The sequence below is a fragment of the Tamandua tetradactyla genome, chromosome 10, assembly GCF_023851605.1.
Source record: "Tamandua tetradactyla isolate mTamTet1 chromosome 10, mTamTet1.pri, whole genome shotgun sequence".
Classification (NCBI taxonomy): domain Eukaryota; kingdom Metazoa; phylum Chordata; class Mammalia; order Pilosa; family Myrmecophagidae; genus Tamandua; species Tamandua tetradactyla.
The window spans coordinates 96019996-96047156 of record NC_135336.1 but is presented as its reverse complement, the minus strand read 5'-3'; the positions used below and the strand labels follow the sequence as shown (position 1 = coordinate 96047156).

The following is a 27161-nucleotide window of genomic DNA, read 5'->3' as shown; positions in this document are numbered from 1 at the left end:
TCGACAAGTACATTTCCTGGGGCATAAAAGTATGGAGGATTTTGAGCAAAGAACTTCATGACCCCGGGCAATGAGAAATCCACTAATTCAGAATCTGGGATAATTTTTCAATGCTGGTATGAAATATATTAATATATTAGGGTTGGAAGTGGGGGAAGGGGGTTAGTCAAGCAAATTGAAAGTATAAACAAGGGAAATATTTAGTCCTCCTAAGGCTGAAGGCCAATGAATGTTTCTTAACACTTGTAAAACCACTTCGTATTTAAATTCTCTGTGAAATAATGAATGTTCTAATTACTGATTCTGAAAGTTTATTGTTAAAATCCTTAAAAATTCTCTAAGACATTCTGGTCTTTCCCTTGCTGGGCCTCTGTCATCCTTGTTACCACACGAGCTTGAAATTAAGCTGAAATTTATGAAAACGTTTTTCTACTTCAGACTTTTCCAAAACTTTCCACCCAATTAGGGAAAATTAATGAGGTTTACCGTACTTTGTGTTAACATTTAGTCACTGGAAGACAGTCAGGCTTTGTTTCTCCCAAGTTAGCATTTGAAGGGAAGGCTCATTTTCTTAACTTTTCCGAAGTTTAGGAAAACACTTTTCTAAAAAGATTGTTTCTTATTATTCTAAATGTCAACTGCCCTCTGTCTTTCAGTCTTCTTTCACCGTATTTTCCTAATAGGTTCCAAGTCTTCCATTCATCATTTATTCTCCCACTGTACTTATACACTCATTATGGATTACAGCACACAGCCACTGATAAGTGGCACTTGAGATTTAATCCAACTTCTTTATCTTGCAGATGAAAAAAATAGAGATGCATAGAAGCAGAGAGATGTGTCCAAGATCTTACTGCTTATTGCAGACCCAGAAATACAGCTCATGAATTCCTCACTCAGAGAGAGAGAGATAGAGAGATAGAAAATCTGAGCGGAGGTTGTGGATATTGTATGCGGAACATGTACTCCAACAAAAACATATTCTTAATCTTAATCCACATTCCCTGTGAGTATGAATCCATTTATAGGTATGACCTTTTGGAGATGTTATTTTTAGGTAAGGTGTGGCCTGAGTTAGGGTGGACCTTAATCCATGTTACTGGAAACCTCTATGGGCAGAAGAAATCCAGTTAGTCAGAGAAGGCCACACAGGAAGAGACTGGAAGTCAAGAGAAACCCAAAGAGCAGACACAGGGAGAGAGATCTCCATGAGACATGATGAAGAGTTACAAGCCAAGGAATTCCCAGGAGCAGCAAGCCAGCCCCGGAATGCAGCAGACTTTGGGAAGGAAGCACAACGTGGATTTTAGACCTTCAACCTCCAAACACACGAAACAATAAATTCCTGTTGTTAAGCCAACTGGTGTGTGATATTTGTCATAGCAGCAAGGGAAATGAAGACACAGGTTATGTTGGTGTTTATTGCACTATTTAAGTTTCCTTGCTGCTAAAGCAAAGGCCCTACAGAGGGTTTGCTTAAACAACAACAATTTATTGGCTCACAGTTTTGAGGTTAAGAGAAGTTTAAAACTGAGATTTATGATTTATGGGTTTTGAAGTTTTGAGTTGGCAAAAGTGACAATAGACATTTATTTCATTTTGTCAAGATATTAAGAATTTCTCAATAGGCCTTTTCTGGAAAGATTCATGGCCTAAATGGAATTAAATAACTAAAAATTAAATGTTTTATTTAATCATCTTTTATTTAGTGCTATAAAGACTAGCATATCAAACAACTGCACACAGATTATAATTACAATTTAATCTAAATTCTAAATGCTAAATCATGTTATTACTTGAATGTTTATACACAGTTCTTGGCTTTAAAATCTTATCTAGCTAATAGGGTACATGGGTGGTTCAGTGGTAGAATGCTCGCCTTGCATGTGGAAGTCCCGGGTTTGATTCCTGGATCATTAATCCCCCCCCAAAAAATCTTGTCTAGCTAATATACTCTCAATAGTTGTACTGTGAATCTCCCCCCTTTATTGATTCATTATTAGTAAATTATTAATAATTATTTTTAGCATAAAATACTAATTTTAAATATCATCAGTAATCTTTATAAATATAAAGTTATCCTGAAACTGACTGATGGAGTTTTGACATATAAAAATCTAAAAGGAAATAATTTTCTCTCTTGTATATATTTGAAAGTAAACGTTTGGATATTGACTCCAAATCCAAATGACAAGTCTTGTTGGAATTAATGATGTTGCAACACTGATTAGATAGGATACAAATAAATGCAATTACAAGCTCATGGATTATGAATAAGTTCAGAGATTCCAGAAATGATATTGTATGCAGATTGCTATTTGATCCTCTAATGGCTGAACAGAAGATTTTAGTTGAATATCAACGCAAAAGTCCAACTTTGATATATTCTTAACAGAGATAAATAAACTCAAATTAAAATGGGCCATGCTGGGCTCCTTACAAAAAATATAAAAATATTAGAATTTAGTAGAAAGCTTGTTATAAAGATAATATAATAGATCTTCTTTGTTCAATAAAATAACCAGTTAGAAAATTCATGGAAAATATTTCATTTGCAAAAGCAATAAAATACAAATTATGCAGAAATAAACTTTTTAAGGGATGTTTAATGTTCATGAGAAGAGAACTAGAAAGCCTCATTATGAAACAGTAAAATAAAAGCCAAACCATGTAAATATAGCACTTAGCTTGTCGTTGAATAAGAGACTCAGTATTCAATAATCTAAAGATGGCAATTCTTTAAAAATCAAATCAAACTTCTTTTTTCCTGGAGCTAGAAAAATGATACCACTGTTCACCTGGAAAAATAAATACATGAGAATAGCATTGAAGATTCCAAAAAGGAATAATAGGATTTGGGGAGAGGATTGGGTAGGGAAGACTAGCTCTAACAAATACTAAAATATTTTATAGCATTACCCACAATATCCCAACAGTTTGGAACTGGGTAAGAGCAGACACATCAATTGAAAAGGTAGTCCAGAAGGAGCTTAAAATTTATAGGGAACACAAACACACAAATTCTAAATATAAAAAGGTAGCATTTTAGCAGTAGATTCAAATTTAATGAGTCATGTTGGTCTAACTTACTACCTATCTAGATAAAAATTCCCCACTTTCAAAACCAAACAAGTTTCACAAAGACAAAACATTTAACCAGAAAACTATATTAGTACTAGGAAAATTAAAAATACATATTTTGGGGGCACGGGTGGTTCAGTGGTAGAATGCGCGCCTTCAAGAGCAGGAGGACCGGGTTCGAGTCCCAGGCCATGCACCCCCCCCAAAAAAAAATAGCAACAACAACAACAACAAAAACATATTCTTGGAAAGGAGAAAAATTTTGCAAGCATGATGAGATAATTAGAAGTAAAATAAAGGGAAAGATTGATAAATTAAACTATTTAAAACTTGAAACCTTCTGACAACAAAAATACGATAAGAAAAATCAAAAGACAAGTGGAAAGTCAGCACAAGCATTTGAAAATATTTAGGACAAAGGGTAAATATATTGATAAAATATTTACAAATCAACTTGAAAATATGCAGTCCACAGGAAAAAGACATGGTAAATAATAATAAACATACAAAAATCTATCAATATTTCTGGATATTCAGAAACTCAAATTAAAACAAGATGACATATTTTCCTAATCTACCAGATGGTCAACAACAAAAACAAATTTGAAATTGTCCAATGATGACACTTAAATACAGGGCAACAATAAAAAAATATACATATGTTTAAGAATCCTCCTGCATCTACATTCAGCTAAATGCATAAAGTAGTATGTTGAAAAATGATCATTTCCACATTGTTTGTGATAGCCAGCAGAGAAAAACATCCTAATTCTTCATAGATGGGGTGTGGGGGGAGGAGTCTAATAGATAAATCAGAATAAATCCAGATAATAAGGTCGACATGCATGCCCTGATGTTGGGGAGTTTTCTCACCTGTGCTGTTAAGTGAAGTCTAGTATAAGAAAGCATGTATAATACTATCTCATATGCAGAAGGATTAAGAGCATTTTTTGGTGGTTATTTTTGGACTTTATAACTGGGAATTGGAGAGGTGTGCTGGTTTGAAAGGAAGTATTGACCCTAGAAAAGCCATGTTTTAATCAAAATCCCATTTCGTAAAGGCAGAATAATCCCTAATCAATATTGTATGTTTGAAACTGTAATCAGATCATCTTCCTGGAGATGTGATTTAATCAAGAGTGGTTGTTAAACTGGATTAGGTGACAACATGTCTCCACCCATGTGGGTGGGTCTTGAGAAGTTTCTGGAACCCTATAAAGAGGAAACATTTTGGAGAATGAGGAGATTCAGAGAGAGTAGAGCAGAATGACATAGCCACAAGAAGCAGAGTCCACCAGCCAGCGACCTTTGGAGATGAAGAAGGAAAATGCCACCTGGAGAGCTTCATGAAGAAGGAAGCCAGTAGAAGCTAGCAGATGATGCTGTGTTTGCCATGTGCCCTTCTAGAAGAGAGAGGAACCCTGACTGTGTTCACCATGTGCCTTTACAGATGAGAGAGAAACTCTGACTGTGTTTACCATATGCCCTACCACTTGAGAAAGAAACGATGAACTTCATCAGCCTTCTTGAACCAAGGTATCTTTCCCTGGATGCCTTTGATTGGACATTTCTACAGACTTGCTTTAATTGGGACATTCTCTCGGCCTTAGAACTGTAAACTAGCATCTGGTTAAATTCTTTTTTTTAAAAGCCATTCTGTTTCTGGTATATTGCCTTCCAACAGCTAGCAAACTAGAACAAGAGGGATCTTATTTTTCTATCAGTTGGATTTTGAATGTAGGTGACATAAATGAATCTGGCTGTTTAAAGCAGAGATTGACTTAATACAGGTATTTCTCTTAAAATATGGTGTAGGTATCCTTAGAGAACCTTCTTCCTTTAAAATTAGTAACAAGCATATATGTTAGGTGCAGACCACTCAAAACCTATGTACGTTCACATCTGCAATACTAGCAAAGATAATGATTGGAATCGTGGAGGACACTTGAAAGCTGAGGCAGGAAGCTAGACACTACTGGGTTTAGTCTCAGGAATGTTGTGATGATTAAGTTCACATGTCAACTTGGTTAGATTAAAGTGTCCAGTTGTTTGGTCAAGGCTGTGAGGGCATTTCATATATGTAAATCACTAGTCAATTGATTGCATCTATGAATCATTACATCTACAATAAACAAAGTAGATTGCCTTCAACAATGAAAGAAGTCTGATCCAATGCACTGAAAGGCCTTAAAGGGACAACTGATGATATCAGAAGTCAAAAGGAATTTCTATCTCTGCTTCAGCCAGTCATCCAGCTTCTCTTGGGAAATTCATGGAAACCTTCGACATAGTTTCCAAGTTGCAGTCTGTCTATGGAACTCAGGCATGCCAATCCCCACTGTTGTGTGAGTCAATTCCTATAATAACATAACAATATATATTTATATATATATCCCATTGATTTTGTTTCTCTGAAAAATCCTGACTAGTACTGATTTTGATACTGAGAGTGGCTCTTGAGAAGCAGAATCTTAAAGATGAGATTTCTGAGTAGATCATGTATTTTTTGTATTGGTTCTTTAATAGTATTAGAGTAAAAGCCACTAATGACTCTATTTCCAATGATCAAGATGGCACTCATAGTTCATGTCATGAATGGCAATGGAGATATGCAAAATATCACCAGTGGATATGTTTCCTCAAATGCTTTTAAGTGGTAAGGCTGTGGCTGACAATGTAGGTGATATCTTAGCAGAGTTTTATGAAGTTATAAAGGGTGATAGTGTTGGCTGGATGTTACTTAATATCCTGGATACAGTTATTAAAGAAAGGAATAAGATCAAGGCTTCCAAATCCCAGCCCAGGCACTACATTAAGAACATGAAAATTTCTATGTGTGCCCTGAAAGAATCTCTCATTTCTTGTAACTGCAGACTTAAGATTTCTGAGACCCAGAGTCTTATTGTGTGAGTGCCTGAATTACAACATAAATTGAATTCTCAGCCATGCAGGGAAACTGCTGTTAAAGTGAGGGCATTGATTGGGAACAAATGGGATCCTGAAAATTGGAATGGTACATATGAGATGATAATGATGATGGTGGGGATATTGAAACCCTAGATTCTGCTGTACCTTCTCTGCCAGACAAATGTGTAGCTGTCTCCCCTGAAGAAATAGCCCTCATACATCTCTCTGAAGAGATTACTTTTGTTTTATTAAATGAAGCTATAATGGAATGCCCTGAGGCATTTGCCTTGTGAGACACTACTAATTCTTTTCATGTCCCACCCCCATCACTCCTCTTTACTTGCAAGCCTATAAAAAGATTGAAGTCACAACACAGACCAAAAGGTGAGGTGCAAAGTGTGATCCATAGAGAGATGTGCTACACTCCAAAAGAACTGCATCTGTTTTCCATTTATATAGAGATAAATCAGATATATGTGAGAACGGATATCAAGGCTGTGGAATAATGGTGGAAGGAACATAAAGTTGAATCAGACTGCATTTATTGGTATGAACCCACTAAACAGAAATTCTGGATTCAATGTCATAGTTCAAGGGGTTAGAAAATGCTCTAAAAGTTTGTTTGGATGGTTAACTGAGGCATATACCAAAAGGTGGACTACATTAACTGAAATTGAAATGCCAGAAGTACCCTGGTATGATGTAGATGGACAGATCCAAAGGCTTAGAGAGATTGGGATGTTAGAGTGGATTTATCATATAAGACCCGGCCACCCATCCCAGTAATGTCCAGAGGACACAACTTTCAAGAAGATTGTAAGGAATATATTTGTGAAAGACTAACTTCATCTTTCCTGAAGAGCTATGTAGTCACTCTTCTCTGTTTGTCAGATATTACCGTGAGAACTGCTGCCACTGAATTGGGATCTTTACACAAAATGTGATGATTGGATCATGAGTTGGCTGGAGCTATGTGGTAGCAATTAATCATCTAAGATCAAGGTGGGCATGACTAACATAATAGACAGCCAAACTGGGCGGTGATAAGAATAATCCGACTCACAGAGGCCCATGGTTATGGCTAGTAGAAAATGGGGTACCTAGAAATGATATAAATGGGAAGTCTACTAAATTCTTAATCTGTATAAGCACAGAGTCATGAGCCCTCAATCAATTCCCAGACTTGAGATAATTTACAGACTTAGAACTCCTTGATTAGAGGGATGACCAGGTCCAATTAGGAAAAGATCTTCCTCCATTGCCAAAACTTTATACTGTGAATTTTCCTTCCAGTTTTCCCCCAAAAGGACATACAGCCTCTTAACAGGGTGACCTGCACTGGGGAAAAGGAAATTATAAGAGAGTTTTGGAATTATTAGGCACTGGCTTGGAACTGATATGAATTCCAGGACACCTAAATGTCACAGTGTGCATCAGTCAGAATAGGGGCTTACCAATGAAGTTTTAACTCAGACCTATCTCAAGTGAGTCCAGTGGGTCCCTGAATTCATTCAATGGTTATTTCCCCAGTTTTGGAATACATAATTGGAATAGACATACTTGGTAACTGATGGAATCCCCATTTTGATTCCCTGACTTGTGGAGTGAGGGCTAAAATGGTAGGAAAGACTCAGTGGAAGCTACTTGAACTGCTTCTATCTAGCAAAATAGTGATAGACCCTGGCTGTAGGAATGGAGGTTACACAGGGGCTCAGCAACATAAACTTCCAGTTACCAAGCCAACTTCTCTACAGCCGCTGCTGAGTGTCCAGTCTGCCAACAGCAGAGAATGACACTCCATCCCTGATATGGCATCATTCAGTGAGGTGATCAACCTGCTACTGGTGGCAGGTTGATTACATTGGACCACTTCTATCAAGGAAGGGGTAGCAATTTATTATTATTGGAATAGACACATACTCCAGGTATGGATTTGCCTCCCCTGCATACAATGCTCCTGCTAAAACTAACATTCGTGGATTTATAGAATGACTTATCCATCATCATGGCATACCATGCAGCCTTATTTATAATCAAGGAACCAAACTCATAGAACATTAAGTGTGGGAAGGGTTGTATGTTCTTTTTTTTCCTGCATGGGCAGGCACCAGGAATCGAAGCATATGCTCTTGATATTTGCTGGTCTTACCATGTTCTCCATCATTCTGAAGCAGCTGAATTGATAGAACAATGGAATGGCCTTTTGAAGATTCAATTTATGGTTCCACCTGTGTCCAGTCCCTTGGACACTGTCTTACTTCAGTGTATGGTATGTATGCTCCAAATCACTGTTGACTCTATGATGCACTTTCTCCTTAGCCAGGATTCATAGGTCCAGAAATCAAAGAGTAGCAATGGGAGTGGCACCACTCACTATTACCTCCAGTGATCTATCAGGAAAATTTTTGCTTCCTGTCCCAACAAACTTAAACTCTGCTAGTCTAACAGGTCTCAGTTGTAGAAGGAGAGCTAACCACAATTACATTGAACTGGATGTTAAGATTGCCACCCAGTTACTTTGGGCTCCTCATGCTTCATAATCAATAGGAAAAGAAGGGAATTACTGTACTGGTTGGGGTGATGTTCCTGGTTATTTAAAGGAAAATGGAACCGTAATTATACAATGGATGTAAAGAAGAGTTTGCCTAGAATACAGGAGATCCCTTAGGGCATTTCTTAGTACTATCATGCTCTATGATTAAAGTCAGTAGAAAACTGCAACAGCCCAATCCACTCTATCTAGCTAAGAACCAAGACTAGCTGAGGTGCTTGCTGAAAGTGAAGGGAACATGGAATGGGTAGTGGAAGAAGTCAGTATTAAATATGAGCTAACTCATATTTAATTAGGACCAGTTGCAGAAACGAGGACTGTAATGATTATGTGTCTGTCTTCCTTGCCTTTTTTCTGAATACATTTGCTTATATACATAAAGCAAATAACTTTCTTTCTTCCCTATCTCACACCCTTATCATATAACATATGGTGTAATAACTTCATTTCATAGTATCTAAGTTATGGAATATCAAATTTAAATGTGAATGCTACCCAAGGACTTGCATACTCTCTGGAGAAAAGATTAGTGCATTTCCAGGTGTATGAAAGACAGCTGAATTACGTTAGGCAAAAGTATGTCTGTTATTGTTATATGTTTTTATTTAAAGATTAAGTGTGATTTAAGATGTGTCTTATCCATTCAGTTGAATGCTTTAATGAGAGGGCTCATGATTTCAGCAGAAAGGAGAATTTCTATCTCTACTTCAGCCAGCCAGCTTCCAACTTCTCCTGGGGAATTCATGGAAACCCTCAATGGAGTTTCCACCTTGCAGTCTGTCCTATGAAATTCGGATTTACTTACCACCCAGTCATGTGAGCCAATTCCTATAATAAATCTCATAATATAGCCTTTCAGTGCTATTTCTTTGGGGGACAATGACTAATCATATGTTAAAAATGAAGAAGAACAAACGAGTGAACATGCTGGCTTTTGGACTATGAAAACGCAGATGGATGCTCTGAGCAGGGAACAAAATTAACCTGTCATGTGCTAAACCCCAACAAGATGCTTCTTGTTGGAGAAGAAGACTTGAGTGAAGAGAATCATTTGTAATTTCCTTGAAATAGAAAAATTCCAAGAGAGATCATCTGTAGCTATGCAGAGAATTGTTTTTTCCTTCTCTTCTTGCTAGGAAAAATGATTTATTTTTGTACATAGGCAAGAACCAATGCAACATGTCTTAGAAACATGTGTTGTAGCAGTACAAACAATGTGCAACTTACAAAATGGTTGGAAGTGCCAGAGAAGGGACCTCTAGGCTAACTACCAGGATAAGTCCAACAAGAAGTCCAGGCTCTGGCCTTCCAGAGAAACTGCTGCCTTAGGGAAGGAAGGGGCCAGGAGGCCTCTTCTTGGACTGCAGAGTCAAAATACACACTATCGATGCCTCAGGAAGTAAGATAGAGTGCTGGATGATTATATGGTGGATATGGGATGAAGCAAGTATAATGCAAAGTTAACAATTGTAGAATCTAGGTGGTAGATATATGGTTAATACTATACACTTAGTTCAAGTATTATGTATGTTTGCAAAGATTCCTAATAAAATGCTTGACAGAGAAAGAAAAACAAATAAAAATGCTATCTTAGCTCTTGTCTGCATCTATCACTGCTGTAACTATACCCCAGCATGCAAAGGCTGGAGACAAGATATTAGAATGGGCGATCTGGCCCAACCATCAGCACAACTGCCCTGGCCATTGGTGCTAGAAATTGAGTTGCAGGAACTCTCCCTCCTCAACTTGCTTGCCATCAGAAAAGTTCCAAGTAGCAAGAAGATGGCTTTCACTTCCATTCCTGCTTGTCTGCTCCTTCACAGACTTTGCACTAGTTATCTAATTTGAGGAAGCTAGTTGCATCCTGATGCAAGGGAATCTTAGAAATGTGGCTCTTACCTTTTTCACATCTGCTGTTTATGAAGGCTCATAAGAAAGTAGCTATAATGGATGCAGAGTACCACCTCTCTTTATCCGCCACCATCTTATACGCTATTGAATTATTTTAATTTTTCTTTTTCATTAACTTTTGTTTTCATTCTGCCACCTCCAAGGTGTTAGCAATGCCCTCTGCCTTCTACTCTAGCTCATAAGATGGCTGCCCGTGCTCCGACCCTTGTGTTCTCACCTGACCATGTTCCAACCAGCAGGGGAGTGTGTGCAAATGTTTTCTTCCTCTGCATGCCCCATTTGCACCACTTCTTTTTGGTCAGAACTAGTTCATGTGCCAACCACTAAACCAGTCACTGGCTAAGATGATTGGGGTTGCCACGATTTGCTTAGGTGAACTAATTCTTCCAAGTGAAGTATTGAACTAATTTATCCAAGTGTAGCATTACTGCCTGAACTAAATCAGGGTCCTGTAAGCTTTGCAGAAAGAAAAATGACTGTTGGGCCAGCTGTCTACAGTGTCTACCCTGAGACATTTTAATGTTTATGTAGATTAATCACTACAGGTTATTTAAATAATCCTCTGCTTCCTCAGTGCTTAAAGTATGGGTCTTTTATCCTGAGGAAATGGCAGAGCAGAGTGAAAAAGAAGAATTCTGGTTTTAGGTCCCTTGAGAAGCAGTACCTTTCTGAGAGTCAGTATCCTTATCTGTAAAATGGAAATCATTATCCTCCCAGCCACATAAGGAATATAAGAAATCATACTTGGAAAGCAGACGTCATGGTGTCTGATGTGTAGCATGTGCTTAATGAATAATAGGTATTTACTCTCAGAAGTAGATGGGGCTTAAACCATGGCTGATCTCCATAATTTAATCTGCACATTCCCTGTAGTCATTCCTTTTAACGACTCGCAGAGGATGAGTTTGAGGGTCTCCTGGAATTGCTGGGAGGGGTAAGTGAGGTCCAGGTAAAGCATTTAAGGTATTTAGGCCATAACCAGCCCATTGTTGGTGCTCAATGAGATGTAAGTGGAGTCCAGTTGGGAATGACAGGAATTTTCATTTCCTGACAATCGCGAGGACTGGATGACATTAATGCAGAGAATGTGCCCTCCTCTCTTCTCACCCCCACTGGCTTTAACCAGGAACTGCTCTAATCTGCCTGTCTGTTGTTGCTTCTTTGAGTGCCTTCCTAAAATTGGTGAATGTCTGAATGTGTCAGGCCAGGATCTGTAAAGGGAGGAGGCCTAGGGGGAAGCAGGCAAGGAATTAACAGTAAACTCTTGTAATGGCCCTGTTTTAATCTCCTAGGTTGCTCAAAGGATACACCATGAAATGGGTCTGGGTAAACAATGGGAATTTATTTGCTCATGGTTTTTGGACTGGGAAAATATCCAAATGAAGATGACATCAAGGTCATGCTTTCTTCTTAAAGACCAGCTGCTGGTGATTCTTGGCTCTTCTGTCACACGGGAAGACACAAGATGGTGACTCCTGGTCTCTCCATTTTCTTCCAAGTTTCTTGTTTTCCTGGCTTTCACTCTTTCTGAATTTCATTGTTTCAAAAAAGAGTCCATTTATAGGATTAAGACCCATCTTGAATGATGTGAGTCATACCTTAACTGAAGTAGCCTCATCAAAAGGTCCTATTTACAATAGGTTCACACTCACAGGACTGGATGAGATTTAAGAACATAGTTTTCAGGGATACATACAACTCCAAACCACTAGAGCCCCAAAATGTTTCATTGACAAGGTTGTGAATCTTAATTTGCATTTTTGGACTGTTCTCTTCTGTCTTATACCTTGATCTCTGATGTCAATAAACAGGCAAATCCTTAGAAAATGCACAAGGACCTCAAATTTCATAATTGCCATTCAGGATATTTTCATCCAATAGAAAAACCCTAATAATGGAATGTAGTTCTATGTGTTTGTATACAACTATTGCTCTTGAATCTGTATAACAATGACAGGTTTCATTTCCCCCTTTCTATAAACGAGTCTCATACAGAATGATTTTACCAAAGTTATATAATTAGTACTGTCCTAAGAATTGGTATTAGAAATTTGATCTCAGGATCCCTAATGTATTTAGCAGACAGTAGTTTGACTAACATGCCCTCGGAACATCTTTCATTTTTTTCCATCCAGGTTTCTATAAACTCATATCTTTTCTCTACTTTATATATGTAACCAAAGAATTAAAACAAAACCCACCACCTCACAGCATTGACCAGGCTCCTAATTTGTATGTGATCAGGCAACAGATTTCAAATCAAGATTTTCCTTTTAACACAGCAAAAACAGTCATTGTCATGGCATACAGACCTTCCTGTTTTTAAGAACTTCTGAAGCCTTGAACATTAAAAGCCAAAGGTTAATCCATGCCACCTTTATGAGTCAGATAAATATTTTTTCATAATATATATATATATATCCCTAGACAGAAGACATTTCATGATTGAGTGAGTGTGTTTGTAAGTGGATCTTAGATCCTGGAATCTTAGTCCATTTCCCAGCTTGAGAAGTAGGAAGTGGGTTTTCCAAGTTTCCCAGGAGCAGATTCCAACACAGGCAGTCTGAACTGCTGGAATAGTAGGGCATATGCAGCTTGATCAGAAGTCCAGGGAAAGGGTCACCAAAAGAAGTCCAGGAAACAAAACAGGAGCCTCGGACAAGAGCTTTTCCTGTCTTCTCCAGAATATGTTCACAGTAAGTGTCCCCAACTTGCAGGCCATAAAAAGACTCAGACCACTCTGTCCTCTATGTGCTGTCAGGTGCATAAACAAAGTAATGGGGCAAATCTGCTTAAATCTCAACTCTGTCTCTCATCGGCCATCAGACCTGGAGCATCGATGAAAATGCACGCTCTGCATATGGAAGGGACTGGAAGAATCCTATTGCATCATTGTCATCCTCCTTGTTGTCACCTGGAGCCATGTTAGCCCATGAGTTCATCTCTTCTTCAGGGTGATGACTGCCAAGTCCTGCAACATCTCCCATCCCTCCTATCTTCGTTTCCTGGGGCTGCCATAAGAATGTATGGCAAACGGAATGGCTTAACACTAGAAGAAATTATTTTCTCACAGTCCTGGAGGCTGGATGTCTGAAATCTAGGTTGGCAGGGCTATGCTCCCTTGGAAGTCCCTGGAGAAGAATCTGTTGCTGGTAGATTCTTCTGTGGTTGGCAATTCTTGGTATCCCTTGGTTTGTGGCAACGGCACTCCAATCTTTGCCTCCATTTTCAGGGGCCCATGTTCTTTGTATCTCCCTGTGTGTCAGTCTGTTTTTATGTCCAAATTGCCTATTTTCATAAGGGCATTGGTCATATTGAATTAAGGCTGACCCTAATCTGGTTTGGCTCTTGGGGTAGTTCGAAGCTGTTATTTACCCTAGAAAAAGGCCTTGTTCTTTTAATCCATTCTTGTGGGTGCAGATCTATTGTATGTGGGACCTTTTGATTAGGTTATTTCAATTGAGATGTGACCCACCCCATTCAAAGTGGGTCCTAATCCTCCTACTGAAGTCCTTTATAAAAGAATAAAATACATGCAGAAGTTGAGAGATGAAGTTAAGAGAAGTTCAAAGAGAAGCATCCAGAGCAGTTTAGAGAAAAGGCCACAGCTAGAGAAGCCAGAACCTGAAGCAACAAAACCTGGAAGAGAAGGACCAGCAGACCCTGCCATGTGCCTTGCTATCTGACAGAGGAGCCCAAGCTGACCAGTAACAGGTCTTCAGAGAAACAATTGTCCTGTTGATGCCTCAGCTGGGACCTTTTCATGGCCTTAGAACTGTAAATTTGTAGGCTAATAAATCCCCATTTTTAAAAGCCAGTCCATTTCTGGTACATTGCATTTCATTAGCTTTAGCAAACCAAAGCAGCCTCCTTTGAACTAATTACATCTTCAAAGACCCCATTTCCAAATAAGGTCACATGTATGGCAAGGGGAGTAAAGACTTGAACATGTCTTTTTGAGGGGCAACATCTAACCCATAACACCTCCCCTCCATCTCATCTCTTGGCAGAGCTTCCACGCTTACCCCTTCTAGCCATTCTAAAATCTGAGTCCCGGGATGCTTCAGGGATCCTTCCCTTTGCTTGGGGATTGCTTCCTTTCTGTGGGGTCCACCTGAAGTGCCATCTGCCTCAAGCCATTTAGTTTTAAAAACCAAGCCCACAGGTCGCTTTCTCAGTGATGCTTTTCTGAGTCTCTGCCAGGTAGAACTGGCCACTCTGCCTTCATGACCCCCTGTGAACTCTTGCTTACCTGTGCACTATCACTGTATCTGCTTCCTGTGGGTACTTCTGCATCTGTCTGTCCTGCAGCTGAATGTGTGTTCTTGGGGGCTGGAGCTATATTCTGTTCGTCTTTGAACCCCCAGTGCCCTGGCTGAGTGACTGCCCACAGCTGGCTCCTAATGCTCATTGAACAGATGTGGGAATCGCTGCCTCTTTTTCTGGCTGCATCACTGCTGCCTTACCTGGCCAGGGATTTCATACCTCTATGCCCAAGGTGGCCCACACTGGATAACTCTCCCTTCCTCTCCAGGCTTTAACTGATGGAACATGAACTAAACTAGCAGTTTTATTCATTACTCTGTGGTAACAGTTGGCTTCCTGTGTTTTCCTATTTATTGAAGTCATCTGGCCCACAGGTATCTCACACCTGGCTACCCTGGGAGCTAGGCAACCGTAGCATGCCACTGGGGGTTTCCAGATGGAGTCAGAGTCTGCAGGTGAGTCTGGCTCTTCTCTTAACCCCAAAGGCCATTTTGATAAAGAGCAAGAAAATGCCAGGGAATGGAGTCAGTGCCCCAAGGTAGAGGGCTCAAACTCTAGTTAGCCATCTGAGGGATCTTTTGGAAATAGGGACCTAATCTATTCCACCCCTTGCTTAAAATCTTGTGAGATACCTTTGGGAGAAACAGGTGAACGTCCCCTCTGGGGGCACACAGGGCTAGCAGAGAGGAAGACATCTACGTGGGAAGAGAAGTGTCCCTTATTTTTAGCTAGCATGCACCCACCAAGGCATGTCATGTAGGAAGGGGCCCAGGCTGGATTTCTGCCCACACTGGACATTGCAGTGGTACTGAAAGGGGATTCCTGAGTCCCTTCCTAATTTCCCCTCCCTCTCCACCATCTCTGCCTCCCCAGCTTCCTTCTCACACTACACTGGAAATGTTTCTTTAGGTGCTCATTTTCTGAAATAGGCTTTTTATTTTTATAAAATAATAGAGCATTTGTACATATAGCATATAAGTCAGTCACTATTCTAAGTGCATCACAGATATTAGCTAATTTAATATTCACAAATACCCAAGAAAACAGGACTGCTGTGATCCCCTTTGCATATCTGAGGTGAGGGCTACACCATTTGCACTTTTATCCCCAGAACCCAGCAGACTGCTTGGCATAGAGTGAGCTCTCAGGCTATCTGCCTGAATGATGAGTGGATGAATGGATGAGTGCACTGTGCTTCCTGCCTGTTCAGAGCTGGGAATGCTCAGGGTCTACCCAGCATAGGTAGCTGGGGAAATACTTTCTGGTTCTACTTTCTTCTTCATCAGTGTTCTAAACTGTCTTCTTATTTCATAGTCCTTCCTCCACCACCTCAAAGTTGTAGATTTAAGCCAGCTAATGCAAAGTACCCATTAAGAAAACAAAGTCTTTTAACTTGCTAAAATTACATTTCTCTGTTTGCTTTCTGTGGTTTGGTAAAAGGACCAGATTGGTGTTATCATCTGTTTCGAAAATGCCCTTTGAGGACAGGGACAGTTAATGAGTGTTTCCCACTGAGCCCAATGTGCAGTGCCAAGTACCCTGTGGGCACAAGGAAAATATTAATTGATGCTGGTATCCTTATTTAGTGTCTAAAAATGCTAAATGCCCCCCAAGAAGCTTCCAGAGAGTTTATATGTTACCCCAAACGCACGGCTTAACTAGGGAGTAGTTTATCCACTGAAAGTTCAGTGTCACTATTGTGATGTCTATTGATTTTGTAAATTTGATGAATATAAACAGAAAGAAGTGGAACGAGATATACTTATAAAATGATAAAAATGCTGTTAATTTCAAATAAAAGTCCACGTGAAAACTAAGTTGCTTGTGTGCAATAGGCATGCATGAATCCATTTGAATTTTAGCATGTATTGACATCTCTTTTACCTAAGTTTCACATCTTAGAAACAAATTGTTTAAAAGTTGAAATATGCCATGCTAAATTGTTTTTTCTATTTCTCTAAAAAATTAGGTTGTTCTGCTTTTATGATGCTTGAGTTATTGGGAAACAAGTTTATTTCAAAGTGAAATCACAGGGACTTATTTGTATTCATCTAAAAATAGGAAACCTAATAGAGAGATTAGTATCATATATCGTTAAGAGATTCTAGTATATATTAGGTAGATGAATACTGAGAGTGGTATAAATAAGCCCTCTTTTTTTTTCTTTTTTTGTATGGGCAGGCACTAGGAATTGAACCCAGGTCTCCGGCATAGCAGGCGAGAATTCTGCCACTGGACCACCTTCACACCACCAGTAAGCCCTCTTTTATCATCACTTTTAGAGCTGAAGGTCTTCAGTATCTGGATTTCAGACAAACCATCAACAACCACGAAGGATGATTTTCCTTGGCTAATTTCACTAATAAACTTTCAGATGATTATCACAGAAGACTATGGGTGGTTTGTGACCATGGAGGACAGTGGAACAGAAAGATTTTGATGCTGTTGATAAAGCATCAACGTGCATGAGATAATGCAAATAAGACAAGAATGCAGGTCCACAATCCCTTCTTGAATCTCTGGAGCCAATAGCGTTTTGAAATTTGGAAGTTTTCAGATTTTGGAAGGCAACATCGCATAATGTCCCTGGCAAAGTTTGAGTCATCACTCCATAATCCAAACCACCAATATTCCTTTAGTTAAATGTATCAGTATTCACATTAATGGGATAAGCACTAGAAATAGTCTCATATTACTTCAGGAGAGATTTTGCCACAAATGAGTTAAGAAAAAAAAAATTCAGCTTCCAGAAATTTTTGGATCTTGAACTTGCCATATAGGATTGTGGATCTGAATTTTTAAGGCCCTCAATTTACATGTTTCCAATAGGAAGTGTAAGGGAAAGTCAAATCAGATAGCCCCAGCATATTTGGTGACATGTCACACAATTCTGTCCCACCAGGATGATTGTACTTTCAAATGTCACTGGCCAGAGTGTTTGGAATCCCTGTCCAGAATAAACAGTCAGCCTGCAATTGTTGTTTTGGAATATGTACTCAGTCAAATTGAATTAAATTTTAATTTTTGTTTGAATAAGCAATGTTATAATGGCAAGAATTTTAAAAATCTACACCCTAACAGAACAAATTTTTTTCTTGTTTTCTTTCAGTCTTTGTGTGCGTAATGATCTATAATCAATGTAGAATGTCTTTTGTCTTTTTCTTTAAAATTATAACATATTTTCCATGTATTTTACTTTCTTTATAACTGTCATTTTAAACATCTCTTGAGGCAAGATTGAATACAGCACTCCAGTGCTATCTTGGGAGGGGGAAGCAAAAACCAAAGAATGCAACAGAAATTAATTACCCTGGTATTATGGGTTAAACACAGCTGTTAATAATTTTTGGATAGTAATTGTAAAGATCTTAATCAGGTACATTTCTGCCATGAAATACAGTTTTGTAAAGTAAATATTAAGGCATCAAACATGACTTAAGTAATGCATTTGTTCTAACAAATGACTGTAAGACCTAACTGCTCAAAGACTTTATTTTGTCATCTTTAAAATGAGAGATTTTATGAAATTTCCAAGCCACTGATTATTTGCTAAGCAATTAAAAGTTTTAAAAATATATATAGCATCATTAGGATATACTGATTATTTTATTATTTGCAATTAAAAAAATAAAATTGCTATTAGAGCTAAGTTAGAGAGTTTGCATTTTGGAGATTTTGAGTCCATGTGAATTTATCCATATACTTTCCAAGTTTTTGTTAATGTCTGCTACTGTATTGATGATGAAAAAAGAGATTCAATAAAATGACAGCTTTGAGGAAGTGGAGTGAACTGAGATGTAACTCCATTTAAGAAAAGAGATGATGTCATGCTATCAAGATGTTGGAGTCATTTGTTGATGTTCTTAATGAATCTGGCATCTTTGGGTATATGTTATAATTTTTAAAACTCCAACTGAAAAACCCTTCTACAGCATGACAACTATATGAATATATAAATGGTGCCTTTTATAAGCATGCAGAGACAATTTTATAATCTAGAATTTATGACTCAAACCAAGTTGATGTAAAATTAATGGAATCATCTGTCTGTCAAATGTCTGAATTTCTAAGATTCCTTGGGAAAGTCTTGCCAATTTTTTCCCCTCTTTTGCTTTTATTTCTTATTCAGAGCTGCACAGTTTAGTTGCCTTTTCCTCACTGTCACTGGAAAGAGACCAGTTGCTCCATCCTAGAAGTTGCCTTGGTTTTCTTCTTGTGTGAGGTTCTTCACAGCTTGATTCATTTTGGCCTAAAGATGAAGCACTTCACTGGAGCATATTGTTTTTGTTCTTCATCCTCACAGAATTTTTAGCATTGTTGAGGCCAAACTCCTCATGCTGGGGCATTTCCCAACTTCTTTCTCACATTTTGCGGGCACAGGGATTATAGGGGAGACCCAACCACTGAAATGGAAGCCCAGTGGCTGTAATGCTAAGCCTTAGCATGGCTAGAGCAATCTAGGAGGAAAGTTTTTTTCTAGAACTTTTTGTGTTTCTGGGTGTCCTGAGTTCTCAACAGATAATTATAGAGCATCCACTCTTTTATTGTGGTGCTAGAATCTGGACTTAAAGGACTTAAGAAGATGGTTATGCATTTTTGCCCTCAAGGAACTTAAAGTATAGTTGGGTAGATAAATACACAAAAAAATTGATAGATAAAAATGGAGATACAAGATAAATACATAAATAGATACAATTCATGACAAATAGATAAAAAGTGTGGATAATTATGGTGTGCACTACAAAGGAAGTGTGTGGATACAGAGGACCTACCTGAAGAGGAGACATAGAAGTTGAGATGAGAGCCAAGATGCAGTTGATCAGGGACTTGTGGGAAGATGGTGAGTGAGTCTTCTTCTTCAATCAACTCTGATTCAGGAAGCATTCTGCTTTAGGAACCAAATTAACTTATTTATTTATTTATTTATTTAACACACACCAGGTTCTCTCTGGAAAGTTTTCTGTGTAAAATTCGTTGAGCAAAGTTGTTCAAATATTCTTCCTGCCAAAGCCTTTCTTTTGTTGCTCTAAGTGCTGACTTCAGGGTTATTTGCTCCTTTCTTAGGCTGTAAGACATTGTCTAATTTCAGAAGAACAAAATGAATTTCTAGGACCTTGGTCATATCCTGCCCTACTGTTTTTTCCCCATTGGTTAATTCCTTGGCAGAAAGAAGTAATTGTCTCCAGGGAGCACTAAGGTTCCAGTTGGGAGGAAATCCTGAAGAGGTGGCTATTTGAAGCTGGGTTCTGTTTCTTTGGTCATAGCTTGCTTCTGTATATCCTTTAATGAACATCTTGAAATACACTTAGAAAATCAAAAACTTGTAGTTGAAAATATTTAACAAATTGGCCATTCTAACACTCTATTACTGCATGAAATAAAAGGAAGAACGTTGAACAGGTAATGTGGGAAGAACTGAGTTATGGTTCCCATCCCGCCATCAACCATCTATGAAATCTGGCATAAGCCATATTACTTCCTTGAATTAGTGAATTCCAAATTCATATATAAAATGACTCTGGTAGACCAGATGTCCAGTTGACTGGATAGTCTGGTAGACTAGCTCTCACATTACAATATCCTGAGCAATATCTTTTGAAAATTTTTAAAAATATCATAGTCAATTGGAGTTTAATAAAGGTCTCTTAAGCCTTTGCAGAGTTGCCTCCATCTCCAAGATGTACATATGATATGAGAAATGGCCTATTCATTATTTGTGTTTATGGCTTTATCTTACTCTGCTCATTGAATTGCCCTCAAGCATTGCCCATCACACATCCACCTTGTTTCATATCTTTCTCTTCACTGGTGTTATTTGTACGGACAATAGATATTTTAGTTTCATATAGTAGGTCAAAAATACTTTTGAATTTGTAACTTCACTTAAATTAGGAAGACTCTAGGATACACAATAGAAATGGGCTTACTGCAATTAAGAAAAACAGTTCAGGAAACTGCAAAGTTTTTGGTTTTTGAAAGAAAGACAAGTTTTGTAACTTATAGAATGAATGAAGAATTAGGGGAACAATTTAACACATTCCACTTTTCATCTGAAAACCAGGATTTCTGAAAATTCAAGAGCAGCAACTTCATTATTAAAGCTGAGCCATAGTCCCCAAAAGCCTTTGTTTGCCTTAATATTCCATAATGTTATGCTTTTAGAGTCAATAAGCCATTAGTAATCAAGAGATGTATAATTTATTAATTATGCTCCTCATTAATATTTAATCTTTTTGGTTGCTGAGCATATTTCTAAATCTACTTTTTAATTACATTTTGAGGATATAAATCTTACAGGCAACCATTAGAAAAGTAATTTTTCTGCACATTATGATGCCAATTACTTTAAAGCAGCTGGTTGTGAACTCTTACAATGATACTTGGTAAAGAAAGCGGCAATCTTGGTGCTTTGGTACTCTTCATTCATTTGAAAGCTAATTGAAGAGTAGTGAGAATGGAACTTAAAGAGACATAGAGTATGATGGGTGGGTGGGGGGGTGATGGGAGAAACAGCATATATCAGAAAGAATGTCATCTGCAGCTGCCCCCTATTCCCTCCTGACTGGCCAGCAATACCCATTGACAGTGAAGCTTTTCTGAGTTCTAAACAGATCTTGGGCTTTGGCTCTGATATTTACAGTTTATAGGGATGAAATAAGAGATCATTGTCTATTATGATTCTTGTCCAAGTAATGGCATTCTTAAAGTCATTTTTTCAATAATGGTGTCAAATGCTAGTGATATTGGTTTCATCTTTCTGTCTTCTTGAAACCCCAATGAGCTGCTTAATACTATCTCTTGGGGTGATTTTCTTAACAGGTTCCCATGCCTTTGAAAACTTGAGTGTCAGTTATCTTATTCATATAGATTTCTCTTGGCTCCCTAGTGCTTTCTGTATTTTCTGCTTATTCCCTCTATAGTGGGGCAATTTTTTAAAGCAAGCTCTTAAGTTTCTCTGTATACTCAAGCTTTATTTAGTGAATTCAGCAGCAGTTTGACTGGATGTGGAATTATATATGGAGAAAGTATCTGCTTATATATACAAAGGCATCATCTTGAAAACTCTGCCTTTTGGAAACCATCTCTCCCATGGGTTGGTCTCTATCTCTCTCCCTTTGTTGAGTCTGGGGTCTCACCATAGAAATCATTTCTTGAAGGTGGACAAGAAATGAAGCTATTGTTTTGAAAAGACCATTGCTAAAGTACCTAGGAGTCACCTGGAGTTGCAAGTGAATACCGCACTGTTCTCCTATTAGCTTAATTGCATGAGCTAATTTTTCATTTAGTCTTGAAGTAATCTAAACATTCGTTCTCGTACATTTTTACTATTGCAATTCTTTTTTGAAACACTTTTTCAACTTTGTTCGAATGCTTATTGCTTTTTTCATTTAAAAATGTGAACTGTGTTTTAGTTTGCTAAAGCTAATGAAATGCAATATACCAGAACTGGACTGGTTTTTAACAATGGGATTCATTAGTGTACAAGTTTAAAGTCATAAGGCCATGAAAATGTCCAAATTAATGCATTAACGGGATGATAACCTACCTGAAGAAAGGGTGCTGGCGATATGGGTCTCCTCTGTCAGACAGCAAGGCACATGGTGATGTCTGCTGGCCCTTCTCTCCTGGGTTTCATTGCTTTCAGTTTCTAGTTGCTCCATCTCTCAGCTTCTCTGGCTTTTTCTCTCTTAGCTTCTTTATAAGGCTTGAACTTAACTGTTGTATTGGTTTTGTTTTAGTGCTTTTTATCTTTTTATCAGGAGAGTAGAGTGGGCTGAGTGAGGTCTAAGTTTCACTCCCCCCCGCCCCCCCCCCCCCCCCCCCCCCCCCCCAGTTTCCATTTTAAGTATGAACATCTTTAGAGTAAAACTAGAACTAGAACTTTCCTTTCTGGTTCAAGGATGGGTAATATTCCAAGTATTTTGGGGACTGTTTTCCATCTACAAAAGCCAGTTTCTCTTTTTAATAACCCAAAAGCTTTAAAACACTCTTGATGAAATTGTTGTATTTTCCTGGGAAATTCTTCATAATATCATTAAATAAATTTCTCAGTTGGTCAAAAAAATACATGTACCCTTGATGAGCCCAAGTCTATTGTATATATTTTGCCAACTTCTGCCTTTTAATGTGTGGATAATCCATTTACAACTTAGCTTAATTATCAGCCTACTGGTCAACAACACTAGAACCAGAAAATGTAAAATTTCTTTAGGGGATTTAGAATCAAGATAATAATGCACAAGTGATTGTGTTCAAAAGGCACTTCCTTTCTAATTGGTTTGGTAGTCCATACCACTTTGTCTTTTTTTGCTTTTAAAAATGTCAATTATAGAGCCTACATTAATAGCTATTTATATAGCTTTTTTTTCTATGGCATTTACTCATTTTACAGTCAGGCAGTCAGGTCATCTAGGAGAGCCCTGCAGGTGTTCTAAACTGAAGTAGTAGATCTTTCTTGGGTTCTGAGCAGCTCCTAGAGGGAGAATTTAAATTGGCAAAGAAAGATGAAAGGAAGGAGGTAACAGAAGTTGAATAAAAAACTTAGCCAAGTTCCTTGTGATGCAAAAGGTTTATGATAAGAAGGTATACATCCTCATGATAAATGTAAAGAAAAAAGCTTTTAAGCAGCATTTTGTTACTTGCGCTGAGTTAGGCCGTTTCTCACTTCATATATATGTCTTGGAGATGGAGACAACTTAAAAAAAATAATTTCTGTGGGAGTCTTCAGACGGATAAAGTGTTATTACCTCCACCTGAGAATGTGGACACCTGAGTTTCCAGTACACTTGACTTCTGGTGAGTCAAGTAGGAGCATTTGGACCTTATGCCTTTGTTTGGAAGTAACTAAGTTACAAACCTAAACCACCACTGGTACTCATTCAAAAAATAAATTTAAAAAGTCATGATATTGGTTGTTTCCATGGACTCGCTGTTTCTATTTTTGGAGAATTCAGTGTTTGCTATTCATACTAGCTCCTATAACTTAATGTGCAAAACAATAAATGATTCCTGGCTCCGTTTCCAGTCTATTTCTGCCACAATTATTCCCTGCAGAAATGTCTTCTATTGATCTGCTTTCTCTCTGAAAGAAATTTTCTCTCCTTCTCTCCTCTTTCTTCATTTCTTTGCCCTCTCAGTTCTTTCCCCAAACCCTGAGGACTTTGACATTCTCCACCATCTCCTTTTGTTCTGTTTATTCAATTGAACGCTTACCTTATGTGGAATGGGTTCATCATGAACAGACAAAGAACGTTATAAATTGAACCTTGATAGTGGAGTGAGGTGTTTTCTCTGAAATGACTCCCCCAGAGTGGTGATATGTCTGTGCAGGAACATTATACCCTCTTACTATATTCTTAGGGTCACTTGCCTGGGTCTTCTTAATGGTCATTTGGAGTTAAGAATGTGTTTTACTTTAACATAATGAATTCCAACATAAATTTGAATGGCATGAGTAAGGAGGAAGTAATAAGCTAAAGATTATAAGGGTTAGTATTATCAAAGGGCAGAGTTCCTATATCTATGAAGTAACTCATCCTGAGTGATATGAATGCTGAAATAAACAGTGATGGAACAGCAGCAATGAAAACAGCTATTATATATCAAGTGCCTACCATATGCCAGACAGTTTACAAACGTTATTGCTAATCATTGCAACTATTCTACTAGTGGGTATTATTATCTCGATTTGGAAATGGAAACCTTGGCTCAAAGAGGTTCACTAACAGTCCCAGGACTACCCAGTTAGGAAGCAGCTGGTCTTGGATTCATATCACAGTTCTTCCTGGCCACGTGCCCTTGAATGGCATTTCATTTCTCTTGGAGGGCACTGGAGAAGGGTTTGCTTCAGGGAGCCATTCCAGGGAATGGGGGCAGTATCTTGTCATTTGTACAACAATAGATGTTCAAGAATGTGCTAAGAAATCCTTAAAAATATTAGTCCTTCTATCCCTAGGCTTTCCATCATTTGAACCTTACTTTTAACACCGGTTCTTCATAAAGTTAGGTTTTGTGCTCTTATGACCAAAGCTGTCTAATCTTTATTTTTCTGTTTTTATACAAAAGCACTTTGAAACCAAATGTTTCTGAGCTGAACACAACTGGGAATAGTGTAGTTGTAAGAGCATACATTATGAAGTCAAGCCATCTTTATTCTTAATTCCACTTCTGCAGCCACTGGTTGTGTCATCAGAGCAAGATGCCTATCCATCTGTGCTTCAGCTTCCCCTTTGACAGGCATGAGAATAGTGCCTACTTTACAGGATATTTTGAGAAAAAAGCAAGCTAATGTGTGTAAAGCTCTTGGACAGTGTATGAAACATGGAAAGCATAATGTTATTTGTTATTATTTTATGATATATTTATGCATAGTAATGGACATTTAAAAATAGATATAACAATAGCATAAAATCATAGTTGGCGAATTGAACACAGTAGGAATCAAACCATACATACCTTCATGATGATTCAAAAAGATATTCAGTTTCCAATGCATCAGACACAGCCTACCAGATTAAAATGAAATAAGGAACTGGGTCTAGATCAATTTACTGTGCAGTAAAGTTGTTGTGGAAACTGTTACTTAACAAGTCCCCAGACTGGAGTTTTGGAAAGTGGGGTGTGGAATGACCTAAAATGCAATATCATAAAAAGCTATTAAAACCATCAACTCTGAAGAAGTTTGGAGAACCCAGATCAAGTGTAAATTCCAAGGGAGAGGGAGAGAAATTCTGTCCTATTGTTAACTTCTCTTTAGATTGCTTTGAGCTAAGGTTTAGTATTAACGCGTGGCAAATCCCAAACAGGAAAAAATGTAAGTACTTATCTTTCGTATTATATATGGTTAAAATTAAAGTTGATTGGTCCATTAAGTAGTACAGTAACAGGTCTTCTGACTTTTCATAAGGCATTAAAGGAATGATGCATATCAAGCAGGCATTCTATTGCAAAAGAACACTAATCAATGCTGAGAACATTTGCTATAAATTATTCACCATTGTTATAAACTATTCCATCCCTTTAAAAATTAACAGTACACAACCTATAATCTAGGAACAAAAGTAGGGCTGCCTCACCTTGAAAAGTTTGAATATGAGGGGCTGATTACAATAAGAGCAAATGGGGTACTAAGACTTGAGTTCAGCATATTATGAGAAATAAATTATCAAATGGTCTTGCATTTTATAAAACATGATCTTGCTCCTCGTTGTGTATTCTTTCACCACACATTAATATTTCATGCACCATTTCAAAATAAAGTTATAATGTGAGTCGTAAATCACAAAGCAGTGGTAATAAACCACTTTGGTTTATATTAGCTGTATAAGTATTTCCACCATTAGCCTGGACTATTTGAGCTTTCTCTGTACCACATTTGCTCAATTTCTTCCATTTTAAGTGGTGGGTATATGGAAAAAAATTGCTAACTCCATTCATTAGTGATAAAACAACGCTGTTTGTTCTCATAATTGATTTCATTTCAACTTGGACCTGTGAAAATGATACCACAGTTGAAAATGACAATATTATTGACCTTTTTTTTTTATCAAAGAACATGCCTTCTCAATGAATCCTGCTGGGAGATAAAGAAACATCAGATGAAAATAACATATTGAGAGAAAAAGAAGAGCAATGAATTAAAGTTTAGTATGATTTAATTGTATAAATATAATTCATATTCATTAATGAATGATTTATTCTTTAATGAGCTCTTGAAATAATGTTAGAATATATGGTGTTGGTCTTAGTATTAACATTATTTTCTTTTAGTTTTCTTCTACTGGGATTTGTCCCACCCTATTGCTCAGATGTTTGTGGAATTGTCATTAATAATTTTTGCAGAGGCTGGATAAGGTTATACCTGGAATCCAGATAGTGTTCCCTCTAGTTATAAATAAAAATCACATGTGTTGAAGCACCCTGAACTCAGAAAAACCGAACCAATTAGACAACTTGACCAGGACATAAACCCAACATATGTTTGAGACTCATAAATATTTGAAAGTGCTGCCACTAGTGGTTTCTTGTGCTTAACTTCACTCACTTGGTAATCTTCAAGATGAGGGCATTCTTTGTGGGTCAGCAGTTGGGTCGCTCCATCAGACCATGGCTTTTGACACACAAAGTGCAGGTAAGATTAACATTCATTGCCCTTGATGGTTGCTCATGGTCTCCCTCAGATGCCAGGTAAGAGGATGGGTCAGCCCGGTTTGAACCTTCATTTGTAAAAGTAAACAGGTGGAGTCATTGGATTGTAATGAGGATGTCAAGAGAATGTCTACAAAAGCACGTTGAAAAATTAACACACCTTATGAGTAAAAATTGTGTTTATTGATCAGGGGTTGAAAACTCAACTCCCTTCAGGAGTCTCAAAGGTTGTGGTTTCAAGAGCAGTGGGCTGGGATTTTGCAAAACTGGAAAGCACATGCAGTACCTGAATAGTGCT

The 27161-nt window shown here is 37.9% G+C and overlaps 1 long non-coding RNA gene across 1 annotated transcript in view; it reads left to right on the top strand.

The window, feature by feature from the left end:
- LOC143648075 (uncharacterized) overlaps window positions 1-17360 on the top strand; it is a 31725-nt gene extending 14365 nt beyond the window's left edge. Inside the window, exon 3 of the long non-coding RNA XR_013158345.1 lies at window positions 16898-17360. This is a non-coding gene — a long non-coding RNA (uncharacterized LOC143648075). The remainder of the gene's footprint in view (window positions 1-16897) is intronic.
- Window positions 17361-27161: the final 9801 nt, after the last annotated feature.